General features: G+C 46.5%; 1 protein-coding gene and 1 long non-coding RNA gene across 2 annotated transcripts in view; both read right to left on the bottom strand.

Moving 5' to 3' along the window:
* LOC135050581 (uncharacterized) overlaps positions 1-11,166 on the bottom strand; it is a 36,581-nt gene extending 25,415 nt beyond the window's left edge. The window contains exon 1 of the long non-coding RNA XR_010241678.1: positions 11,062-11,166. This is a non-coding gene — a long non-coding RNA (uncharacterized LOC135050581). The remainder of the gene's footprint in view (positions 1-11,061) is intronic.
* LOC135004291 (uncharacterized) overlaps positions 1-12,616 on the bottom strand; it is a 512,715-nt gene that overhangs the window by 294,238 nt on the left and 205,861 nt on the right. The window lies entirely within an intron of this gene.

Genomic DNA, 12,616 nt, shown 5'->3' with positions numbered 1-12,616 from the left:
TTCAGCACTTTTTTTTGTGCTGAAAAAGCCACCTCGGCTTATACTCCAGTCAGTCAGTGTGACAGGCAGAGCAGTGTGAAGGAGGGACACGGAGCGCACAGCACGCGCCTCTCCTGTGTCCCTCCTGCATCTCCGGCGGCAGCGGCGGGTCTATTAAAGGAAGTACCCGTTCGTGACCTCTGATCACGAACCGGCACTTCCTTTAATAGACCCGCCGCGGCCGCCGGAGATGCAGGAGGGACACAGGAGAGGCGCGCGCTGTGCGCTCCGTGTCCCTCCTTCAGAAGACAGCGCGGGATCGACGGAGGGGTAAGTAACAGGCACTGGGGGAGCATATTTGGCACTTGGGGAGGGGGCATATCTGGCAGCATAAGGGGGCATATCTGGCAGCATGAGGGGGCATATCTGGCAGCATGAGGCGGCATATCTGGCAGCATGAGGGGCATATGTGGCAGCATGAGGGCATATCTGGCACTGTGGGGCATATTTGGCAGCATGAGGGCATATCTGGCACATCTGGCACTGTGGGGCATATTTGGCAGCATGAGGGCATATTCTGGCACATCTGTCACTGTGGGGCATATTTAGCAGCATGAGGGCATATCTGGCACTGTGGGGCATATCTGGCAGTATGAGGGCATATCTGGCACTGTGGGGGCAATTCTGGCACTGAGGGCTGTGTACGGCTAGAGCTGCATTTCCCACCCTAGGCTTATACTCGAGTCAATAGGTTTTCCCAGGTTTTTGTGGTAGAATTAGGTGCCTCGGCTTATATTCGGGTCGACTTATACTCGAGTATATACGGTATACTTGTTAGAATTAAGTGACGATACAAAAGTAGAAGCTGATGAAATGTCCCCATCCCAAATAAAAAAAAGGTCATCTATATAACGGCCATAGAAAACCAGGTTCGCATCCCAGATGCCGCCCCACACATGATGATTCTCATAATCACCCATGTATAGGTTGGCATAACTGGGTGCGAACCTGGTCCCCATGGTCGTTCCCATCACCTGCAAATAATATTCATCCAAAAAAAGAAAATAATTGTGATGAAGGATAAAGGAAATACAATCCAACAAAAATGGACTATGTTCCACACTGAGGTCTCCATCCGAGGACAAACGTTCCCGTATAGATTCAAGACCTTTAGAATGGGGAATATGAGTATAAAGTGCTTGGACATCTAGTGTCAAGAACCCATAGCTTTGTTTCCAGGGGATGTTTTGAATTTTATTAAGAAAATCCGTTGTGTCTCTCAGATGTGACCTCAGTGTGGAAACACGTGGCTGAAGAAAATAATCTATATAATAAGAAAGATTAGATGTGAGTGAATTAATCCCCAAAATAAAAGGTCGCCCGGGAGGTGAGGTGAGGGATTTATGAATTTTAGGAAGAAAATAAAAAGTGGGAGTGACCGGAAATGAAGGGAGCAGGAATCTATATTCTTCCTTGGAGATGACCCCTAAAAGAACAGCAGAGTCAAGAAGGGTACGAAGTTCTTGTATGAAGGACTGAGTTGGATTTGTTTCAAGTATTGAATAGAACTGGATATCATGTAATTGTCTAAATGCTTCATTGATGTAATCGTCTTTATTCATTATAACTAACCCCCCTCCCTTATCCGCTTCCTTAATAATTATGGTGGTATCCTGAGTAAGTTGTTTAAGAGCCCTTTTTTTCCTGTCGATATAGATTAGACTGATGATAATTTTGTTTTTGTTGTTTTCCGACTAATTCTTTAAAATCTTCTAGGGTAATTTTATAAAAGGACTCTATACAGCTACTCTTTGCCGCAATGGGAAAAAACTCAGATTTTAATTTAAACAAATTAGTAGATTCTTGTGTATTGAAAATCTTTTTGTAAGCTGGGGTAATTTCCTGTTCTGTATGATTCTGTTCCCAGAGTTTATCAAGGGTGGAGAGCATGGCATCATCATTAGAATCCAACAATATTGGTAGAGATTTGTCTCTGTGTCATTCGAGATTCCTTTTAGCAAAATATCTCTTGCGACACAGGGTACGGACATAGCGATTTAATTCAACATAGAGATCAAAAATGTTAGGTTTGTCAGTTAGTGAGAATTTCAAGCCTTTCTCCAACAAGGATACTTCCGATTGGCTCAAAGTTCTGTTGGACAGATTAAAAATACTTGTTTTATGTTTCTCACCAACTAGGAACCGAACTTTGTTGAATTAATTGTATTCCAGGTGTCTAGAATTTTATTAATTGTTAGGGTTTATAAGGAGTCCAGGGTCAGACTCTATCATTCACTCCTGAGGAAGCTGGGTGTTAAAACCAGCGAAACGCGTTGAGACTGTCGGGCACATCGTTTAAAACCCCCCAACAATATTGGACTATCTTCTCTGATCTACCTCTGCAGCATTAATTGGACAGCTTTTCCCTTGGATATCACCACCTATGGAGGAATTGGAGTTTTTCCCTACCTGCATAGAAACGCTTGCACTTGTGTGCTTAAAAGGGACTTATTGATCTACATTGCTTTCACCAATTCTCCAACTAGTCAATGTGGACTTAATTCCGGAGGGAGTCCTAGCCGGGGTATGATATAATTTCTCTATTGAGGGGACATATGAATGTGTCACGACTTATGAATGATTCTTTGCTTTTTAATTATGTTTCAAAGACATTTGTGTTTTTAAGACATTGTTTCTATTAAATACAATTCATATATTTTTTCAATTTAACCTACCGTCCTAGATTTTTTATTACCTGCCCTGCAAACGCTTGGACACGCCTGCATTTTTCCATCCACTCCCTGAAAATGGTCAGTTGACACTCATAAGCGCCTTCTTCCTGTCAAACTTCTTGCAATCGGCTGTGCGAATGTATTCATTGTTAAATCCATCGCCCAGCAATGATCCGCTTTGTACCCGTATGATGCATCTGCACATTGCGGTACATATGCATGCGCAGTAGTGACTTGAACGATGCGCTGCGGAAAAACGGTCAGGTTGGAATGACCCCCAATGCGCGCCGAAGCTACGTGTAAAAAGATATGGGCGTGGCTTTATGGGAAAGGTGCATGGCCACAGAATAGTACCAATTGCCATTACACGGCTCAGTATCGTCCATTACTCACTTTAACCCGGTACAGTAGTGTATGCTATTCACATTACACCACACAATAGTTCCCCTTCTACACATTACGCCATAGTAGAGCCCCTTCTACACATTATGCCATGGTAGAGCCCATTCTACACATTATGCCATGGAAGAGCCCCTTCTACACATTATACCATGGTAAAAGTAAAACCCCTTACACACACTAAACCACAGTAGAGCCCCTGATACACATTATGCCAGGTAGAGCCCCTGATACACCTTATGCCAGGTATAGCCCACATTATGCCAGGTAGAGCTCCTTATACACATTATACCAGGTAGAGCCCCTGATACACCTTATGCCAGGTAAAGCCCACAATATGCTAGGTAGAGCCCCTGATACACATTATGCCAGGTAGAGCCCATATTTTGCCAGGTAGAGCCCCTGATACATATTATGCCAGGTACAGTTCACATTATGCTACGTAGAGCCCCTGATACACATAATGCCAGGTAAAGACCACATTATGCCAGGGTAAAGCCCCTGATACACCTTATGTCAGATAGAGCCCAGTGTGTGTGTGTGTGTGTGTGTGTGTGTGTGTGTGTGTGTGTGTGTGTGTGTGTGTGTGTGTAAGAATAGGGTGTGTCAAGTCTCTTTCTGGCACAGGGCACCAAAAACTCAAGTTACCCCTCTGTATCCAATAGGTAATCTGTCTTGTTTCATAGGTGAATTGAATAACAATAAATCTCCTTATGGTATAAGTTCACAGTAAAGAACAGAGGGGCAGATGTATTAAACCTGGAGCTGGCATAAGGAAGTGATATACAAGTGATAAGTGCAAGGTGATAAACGCACCAGCCAATCAGCTCCTAACTGTTCATTTTGCATATTGGAGCAGATTGGCTGGTGTGTTTATCACCTTGCACTTATCACTTCCTTATTCCTTCTCCAGGTTAATACATCTGCCCCACAGTCCTCTGTAGACATGCATACACATAACGTCTGCACAGAGGGATTTTTAAATGGCTATAATCATTAGCCATATAGCACAACCTGGAAGCTGCGGTATAGCTCAACCTCTTTAGAATGTACAGTGCATCCGGAATGTATTCACATCGCTTCACTTTTTCCACATTTTGTTAGGTTACAGTCTTATTCCAAACTGGAATACATTCAGTTTTTCCCTTAAAATTCTACACACAATGGCCCTCATTCCGAGTTGATCGCTCACTAGCTGCTTTTAGCAGCAGTGCAAACGCTAAGCCGCCGCCCTCTGGGAGTGTATCTTAGCTTAGCAGAAGTGCAAACGAAAGGTTCGCAGCGCTGCTACAAAAAAAGATTGTGCAGTTTCAGAGTAGCTCCAAACCTACTCCTAGCTTGCGATCACTTCAGACTATTAAGTTCCTGTTTTGACGTCACAAACACGCCCTGCGTTCGGCCAGCTACTCCTGCGTTTTTATCTGGTATGCCTACGTTTTTACAAACACTCCCCGAAAACGGTCAGTTACCACCCAGAAACACCCACTTCCTGTCAATCACTCAACGATTAGCAGTGGGACTGAAAAGCGTCGCTACAGCTTGTGTAAATGACATCAGCTTTTGTGAAAGTACGACGCGCGTGCGCACTGCGCACCATACGCATGCGCAGAAGTGATGATTTTTAGCCTGATCACTGCGCTGCGAACAACGGCAGCTAGTGATCAAGTTCGGAATGACCCCCAATGGCTGTGCACTGACGTTTCCAATTCAACCTGATGGAGCTTGAGAGGTGCTGCAAAGAGGAATAGGCGAAACTGCCCAAAGATAGGTGTGCCAAGCTTGTAGCATCATATGCAAAAAGACTTGATGCTGTAATTGCTGCCAAAGGTGCAAAGTATTGAGTCAAGGCTGTGAATACTTATGTACATATGATTTCTTAATTTCTGTAACGTCCTAGAGGATGCTGGGGACTCTGTAAGGACCATGGGGGGTAGACGGGCTCCGCAGGAGACATGGGCACTTTAAGAAAGAACTGAACTCTGGGTGTGCACTGGCTCCTCCCTCTATGCCCCTCCTCCAGACTTCAGTTTTTACACTGTGCCCAGAGGAGAATGGGTGCACTGCAGGGAGCTCTCCTGAGCTTCCTGCTTAGAAAGCATTTTTGTTAGGATTTTTTCTCTTTATACAGGGAGCACTGCTGGCAACAGGCTCCCAGCATCGAGGGACTGAGGAGAGAGGAGCAGACCTACTTAAATGATAGGCTCTGCTTCCTCGGCTACTGAACACCATTCGCTCCAGAGGGGGTGAACACAGGTTCGTCCTGGGCGTTCACTCCCAGAGCCGCGCCGCCGTTCTCCTCACAGAGCCAGAAGAAACGAAGTCAGAAGACGTCTCAGGCGGCAGAAGCCTTCAGAGCTTCACTGAGGTAACGCACAGCACTGCAGCTGTGCGTCATTGCTCCACACACCTCACACACTCCGGTCACTGTAAGGGTGAAGGGCGCAGGGGGGGCGCCCTGGGCAGCAATATAAACACCTCTCTTATGGCAAAAGACTATATACATGTACAGGTAGGCACTGTACATGTATATAAAAGAGCCCCCGCCATATTTTAGTAAGTTTGAGCGGGACAGAAGCCCGCCACTGAGGGGGCGGGGCTTCTCCCTCAGCACTCACCAGCGCCATTTTCTCTCCACAGCACCGCTGAGAGGAAGCTCACCGAACTTTCCCCTGCTTGACACACGGTGAAAGAGGGTTTTAAAGTAGAGGGGGGGCACATATTTGGCGATTATACATTATAGCAGCGCTACTGGGTAAACATTCTGTGTTTTTTCCTGGATCATATAGCGCTGGGGTGTGTGCTGGCATACTCTCTCTCTGTCTCTCCAAAGGGCCTAAGGGGGAACCTGTCTTCAGATAAGAGATTCCCTGTGTGTGTGTGGAGTGTGTCGGTACGTGTGTGTTGACATGTCTGCGGTAAAAGGCTCTCCTAAGGAAGAGATGGAGCAAATGTGTGTGTGTGGTGTCTCCGTCGACAACGCCGACACCTGATTGGATATGTGAAATTAAGTGCTAAGATGAATTTATTACAAAAGATTAGAGAACAGACAGGGAATCTACCCATGTCTGTCCCTATGTCACAGAGACCTTCAGAGTCTCACAACGCTCACTATCCAAAATAATAGACACTGATATCGACACGGAGTCTGACTCCAGTGTCGACTATGATAATGCAAAGTACAGCCAAGACTGGCAGAAAAGTATTCAATGTATGATTATTGTAATCAAAGATGTTTTGCATATCACTGATGACTCATCTGTCCCTGACACAAGGGTACACAGGTTTAAGGGGAAGAAAGCTGAGGTAAATTTCCCTCCTCTCATCAAGAAAAAGAGCGGGAATCTCCAGACAAGAAGCTGCAGCTTCCCAAAAAGAATTCTCAGGGAGTATCCTTTCCCTAATGGGGCCAGGATACGATGGGAATCTTCCCCTAGGGTGTACAAGGCATTGACACGTTTACCAAAAAGGTAGCGTTGACTTAACAGCTATCCTCAGGGATCCTGCAGATAACATGCAGTAAAAGTACTTTGAAGTCCATTTACACACATTCTGGTACACTACTCAGACCGGCGACTGTGTCGGCATGGGTTTATAGCACTGTAGCAGCGTGGACAGATACCTTATCAGCGGAGATTGAAACCCTAGATAAGGATGCCATGTTATTGTCCCTAGTATATATATATATATATATATATATATATATATATATGTAAAAGATGTTGTCTTATATATATATATATATATATATATATATATATATAAGACATGCCCAAAGAGACGTTAGTCTACTGGGTTCTAGAGTCAACGCTATGTCGATTTCTGCTAGACGTGTCCTGTGGAACATGCAATGGACAGGTGATGCCGACTAAAAGAGGCATATGGAGGGTTTACCTTACAAGGCTGAGGAATTGTGTGGAGAAGGGCTCTCGGACCTGGTCTCCACAGCTATAGCTGGTAATTCTGATCTTTTGCCTTATATTCCCTCACAGACTAAGAAAGCACGACATTATCAAATGCAGTCCATTCGGTCGCAGAATAACAAGAAAGTATGAGGAGCGTCCTTTCTTACCAGAGGTAAGGACACGGGGCACAGCTAGTTCCCAGGAACAGAAGTCCTCTCTGGCCTCTACTACATCCACCGCATGACGCGGGAGCTCCGCTAAGGGAGTCCGTCCCAGGGGAATATTACTCAACCTTGGCTGTAGTCCCGAATCCGTACGGTTCGGTCAGACCTATTTAAAATTAAAATTTCGGAACCTATACTGGAAATGGTTCAAATTTAAAGTGGAATCGCTCAGAGCGATCATGGCCAGCCTGGAAAGGGGGGATTTGATGGTGTATCTAGACATAAAGGCTGCATACCTTCATGTTCCCATTTATCCTCCCCATCAGGCGTACCTGAGAATTGCGGTACAGTATGGTCATTACCAATTTCAGGGTAATTGGCGAAAATAATGGTGCTCCTACGCAAGCAAGGAGTCACAGTTATCCCATACCTGGACGATCTCCTATAAGGGCGAGATCAAAAGAGCAGTTGTTGAACAGCGTGTCACTTTCGCTGAAGGTGTCACAGCAACACGGCTGGTTTCTCAATATCCCGAAGTCACAGTTGGTTCCTATGACTAGTCTGCCCTTCTTGGGTATGATTCTGGATACGGACCAGAAAGGGGTTTACCTTCAGATAGAGAAGGCCCAGGAACTCATGACTCTGGTCAGGAACTTGTTGAAACCAAAACAGGTGTCAGGGCATCACTGCAGTCCGGGGAAAATCATTCCCTTCGGCAGGTTCCATGCGAGGACTTTCAAATGGGACCTACTGGACAAGTAGTCCGGGTCACATCTACAGATTCATCAGTTGATCACCCTCTCCCCGAGGGCCAAGGTATCTCTCCTGTGGTGGCTGCAGGGTGCTCACCTTCTATAGGGCCGCAGGTTCGGCATTCAGGACTGGATCCTGGTGACCACGGACGCGAGCCTCCTAGGTTGGGGAGCAGTCACACAGGGAAAAATAAAATTTCCAAGGACTTTGGTCAAGTCAAGAGACTTGTCTTCACATCTTGGAACTAAGGGCCATATACAACGCCCTACGTCAGGCGGAGACCCTACTTCGCGACCAACCGGTTCTGATCCAGTCAGACAACGTCACCGCAGTAGCTCATGTAAACCGCCAAGGCTTCACAAGGAGCAGAGTGGCGATGGCGGAAGCCACCAGAATTCTTCGCTGGGTGGAGAATCATGACTTCCTCAGCGGACACGACCTACGTCCTGGAGAGTGGGGACTTCATCAGGAAGTCTTAGCACAGATTGCAATTCGGTGGAGACGGCCACTGATAGACATGATGGCATCCCGCCTCAACACAAAGCCGCAGAGTTATTGCGCCAGGTCAATAGACCCTCAGGCAGTAGCTGTGGATGCCCTAGTGACACCGTAGGTGTTCCAGTCGGTCTATGTGTTTACTCCTCTTCCTCTCATACCCAAGGTGTTGAGGATAATAAGAAAAAGAGGAGTGAGAACAATTCTCATTGTTCCAGATTGGCCACGGAGGACCTGGTATCCAGATCTGCAGGAAATGCTCACAGAGAATCCGTGGCCTCTTCCTCTAAGACAGGACCTACTGCAGCAGGGGCCCTGTCTGTTCCAAGACTTACCGCGGCTGCGTTTGACGGCATGGCGGTTGAACGCAGGATCCTAGCGGAAAAGGGTATTCCGGAGGAGGTCATTCCTACCCTAATTAAGGCTAGGAAGGAAGTGACATCGAAACATTATCACCGAATATGGCGAAAATGTTTCCTGGTGTGAGGCCAGGAATGCTCCTATGGAGGAATTCCTTTTGGGCCGTCTGCTTCACTTCCTTCAAACTGGAGTGAACTTGGGTCTGAAATTAGGATCGATAAAGGTTCAAATTTCGGCCTTATCCATTTTCTTCCAAAAAGAATTGGCTTCTCTTCCTGAAGTACAAACGTTTGTGAAGGGAGTACTGCATATTCAGCCTCCTTTTGTACCGCCGGTGGCGCCTTGGGACCTTAACGTGGTGTTACAGTTCCTTAAGTCACATTGGTACTTTGAACCACTTAAGACAGTGGAGTTGAAATATCTCACCTGGAAGGTGGTCATGTTGTTAGCCTTGGCTTCGGCTAGGCGAGTTTCGCAATTGGCGGCTTTATCACCTAAAAGCCCCTATCTGATTTTCCATGTGGATAGAGCGAAATTGCGGACCCATCCTCAATTCCTGCCTAAGGTGGTCTCATCCTTTCATATGAACCAACCTATTGTCGTGCCTGTGGCTACGCGTGACTTGGAGGATTCCGAGTCCCTTGATGTGGTCAGGGCTTTGAAAATTTACGTGGCCAGAACGGCTAGGATCTGAAAAACAGAAGCTCTGTTTGTCCTGTATGCAGCCAACAAGGTTGGCGGCCCTGCTTCAAGCAGGCTATTGCTCGCTGGATCTGTAACACGATTCAGCAGGCGCATTCTACGGCAGGATTGCCGTTACCTAAATCGGTTAAGGCCCATTCCACTAGGAAGGTGGGCTCTTCTTGGGCGGCTGCCCGAGGGGTCTCGGCACTACAGCTGTGCCGAGCTGCTACTTGGTCGGGGTCAAATACCTTTGCAAAGTTCTATAAGTTTGATACCCTGGCTGAGGAGGACCTCCTGTTTGCTCAAGTCGGTGCTGCAGAGTCATCCGCACTCTCCCGCCCGTTTGGGAGCTTTGGTATAATCCCCATGGTACTTACGGAGGCCCCAGCATCCTCTAGGACGTTAGAGAAAATAAGATTTTACTTACCGGTAAATCTATTTCTCGCAGTCTGTAGAGGATGCTGGGCGCCCGTCCCAAGTGCGGACTTCTTCTGCAAGACTTGTATATAGTTATTGCTTACATAAGGGTTATGTTGTAGTTTCATCGATTTGGCCGAGACTATATTGTTTGTTCATACTGTTAACTGGGTAGTTTATCACAAGTTATACGGTGTGATTGGTGTGGCTGGTATGAATCTTGCCCTTAGATTATCAAAATCCTTTCCTCGTAGTGTCCATCTCCTCTGGGCACAGTTTCTCTAACTGAGGTCTGGAGGAGGGGCATAGAGGGAGGAGCCAGTGCACACCCAGAGTTCAGTTCTTTCTTAAAGTGCCCATGTCTCCTGCGGAGCCCGTCTACCCCCCATGGTCCTTACGGAGTCCCCAGCATCCTCTACGGACTACGAGAAATAGATTTACCGGTAAGTAAAATCTTATTTTTTTTATTTTTAATAAATGTGCAAAAATCACAAAAAAACTTTTTTCACGTTGTCATTATGGGATATTGTGTGTCGAATTTTGAGGGAAAAAATAAATGTATTCCATTTTGGAATAAGGCTGTTACATAACAAAATGTGGAAAAAGTAAAGCGCTGTGAATACTTTCCGGATGCACTGCACAAGGGAGGGAAACCGCCTGCAGCTGCAGTCAAATTGGATGTATAATGAAAGCTGCCTCCTGCAGGATAGCTCAACCTCTGTATGCTCTACAGCGGAGAGAGACCGCTTGCAGCTGCAACCGGATCACCACAGTCTTAATGATTTGACATCAGTGTTCACATAGGGCACATTGAGAGCTGCCTTCCGTGGCTGCAATTCCACCTCTGTGTGCTATCTAGGGGAGGAAGGCCACCTGCAGCTACAATCAGCGCACCTTACTGTGAAAAGTCCACTCACATCTTTTAGCAAGTCCCCTGCTGCCCCACAAATTCAGCTGCAGCTCCTAGATCCTTCCTCTAACACTCCCCTGATCCCTCCCCCCGCCAAGAGAATCCGGACTGTGTATGCGTGAGTTCAGAATTGACGGGAGCGGAGTCTGCACAGGAGATTTCACAACTCATGATGTAAGGTTGCTTAAAGGCCGGCCACCGGCACCACGGGGTTCTGGGTAGTGGTGGCCGCCTAGCACAGTAGCGCTAGCACGCAGAGGACTTACAGCGGAGGCTCTTTGTTGGCACACAATGGAGGCTCTTTGTCGGCAATGGCAGCTGCAGAAGCATTGGGGGCGGCAGCGGCATCAGTGGCCTCTTTACCCCCAAGGTGGCCTGTTTAAAAAAAAAAGGTGCATTAAAGTTTAAAGTAGTAGATACCACCAGAACTGTGTCATGGGGTCCATGGAGGCTGGGTGCTGAGTATCACAGGCATTAACTGCATTCTTAGAGGGCACTCATTGGCAGTCATCCATGGTTGTCAGCGAGTGCCTTCTCTGGGGGCAGGTAATGCATGTGACACTCAGCACCCAGCCTTCCCTGTCTCCTGTCAGCATTTGGGTCTTGGATCTGTGATGAGGTCCTGTTGATATATAGGTAGACTTACCATACTATCCATTTAAACCAGGACACTAACATACCTCCCAACATGAACCTCTCCAGGAGGGACACAATACTCTGCTTCTCTTAATTTATAAATGCCGGCACCTGTTTTGAACAGGTTAATGCACAGGTTCTCAAACTCGGTCCTCAGGACCCCACACGGTGCATGTTTTGCAGGTCTCCTCACAAAATCACAAGTGAAATAATTAGCTCCACCTGTGGACCTTTTAAAAAGTGTCAGTGAGTAATTAATACACCTGTGCACCTGCTGGGTTACCTGCAAAACATGCACTGTGTGGGGTCCTGAGGACTGAGTTTGAGAACCCCTGGGTTAATGGATAAGAAAGGTGTTTCAGCACAGGTGATGGCAATCATAAGTTAAGAGGGAAGTCCAGAAGCAGAGCATTCTGTCCCTCCTGGAGAGGGTCATGTTGGGAGGTATGCACTAATGATTTACACAGGATCTGTGGCTAGCTGACTTCAAGCCTGCATTTCACCTGATTTTAATCAGCTACAGAACCTGTGTAATTCATGAGTGTCCCGGTTTAAAGGGATAGTATGGTAATCCTATATATGGGGAATGCAGTCAGGAGGGGTCAGATGTATGTTAATATTACCCTCCAAAATAATCATTATGAAAGCCTGAGTCACATTAACAAGCTTTGAGAAGCATAGCTTTTAACGACTAGCTAACACGATTATATTAATATATTATGAGGGTTAGCTACACTCAGCAATGTGGACCAGAAACGCTGAAAAGGCTTTACCGTCTCCCTTTAGGTCAAATCACTATCTGCATGAACGGATGTTATTTGTGCATGTGCATATTGCTTTCATCCTTTGATGGCATTGGAGGGAGGCTTAATAAAAGTGTCCCGTCAACGGATTCATTGCAGCACAATCGAGAAAAACACACAATCAGCGGCAGAACTTGTGAGTTGTGGGCACAGGTGCAAAAAAATAATTTGGGCCCCCTCCTCCAGCCCAAACTAAGTTCACAATATGCCACACTGCAATGGGTAATAGCATAAGGCAGGGGGAGACAGAGGTTTACATAGAGAGGCAGAGATTGACAGTGGAAGCATACCTCCCAACATGACCCTCTCCAGGAGGGACACAATGCTCTGCTTCTGGACTTTTCTCTTAATTTAAGATTGCTGGCACCTGTGTTGAACAGGT

The sequence above is a fragment of the Pseudophryne corroboree genome, chromosome 2 (genome assembly GCF_028390025.1).
Source record: "Pseudophryne corroboree isolate aPseCor3 chromosome 2, aPseCor3.hap2, whole genome shotgun sequence".
In the NCBI taxonomy this organism is placed as follows: domain Eukaryota; kingdom Metazoa; phylum Chordata; class Amphibia; order Anura; family Myobatrachidae; genus Pseudophryne; species Pseudophryne corroboree.
This window is presented reverse-complemented; position numbering and strand designations above follow the sequence as displayed.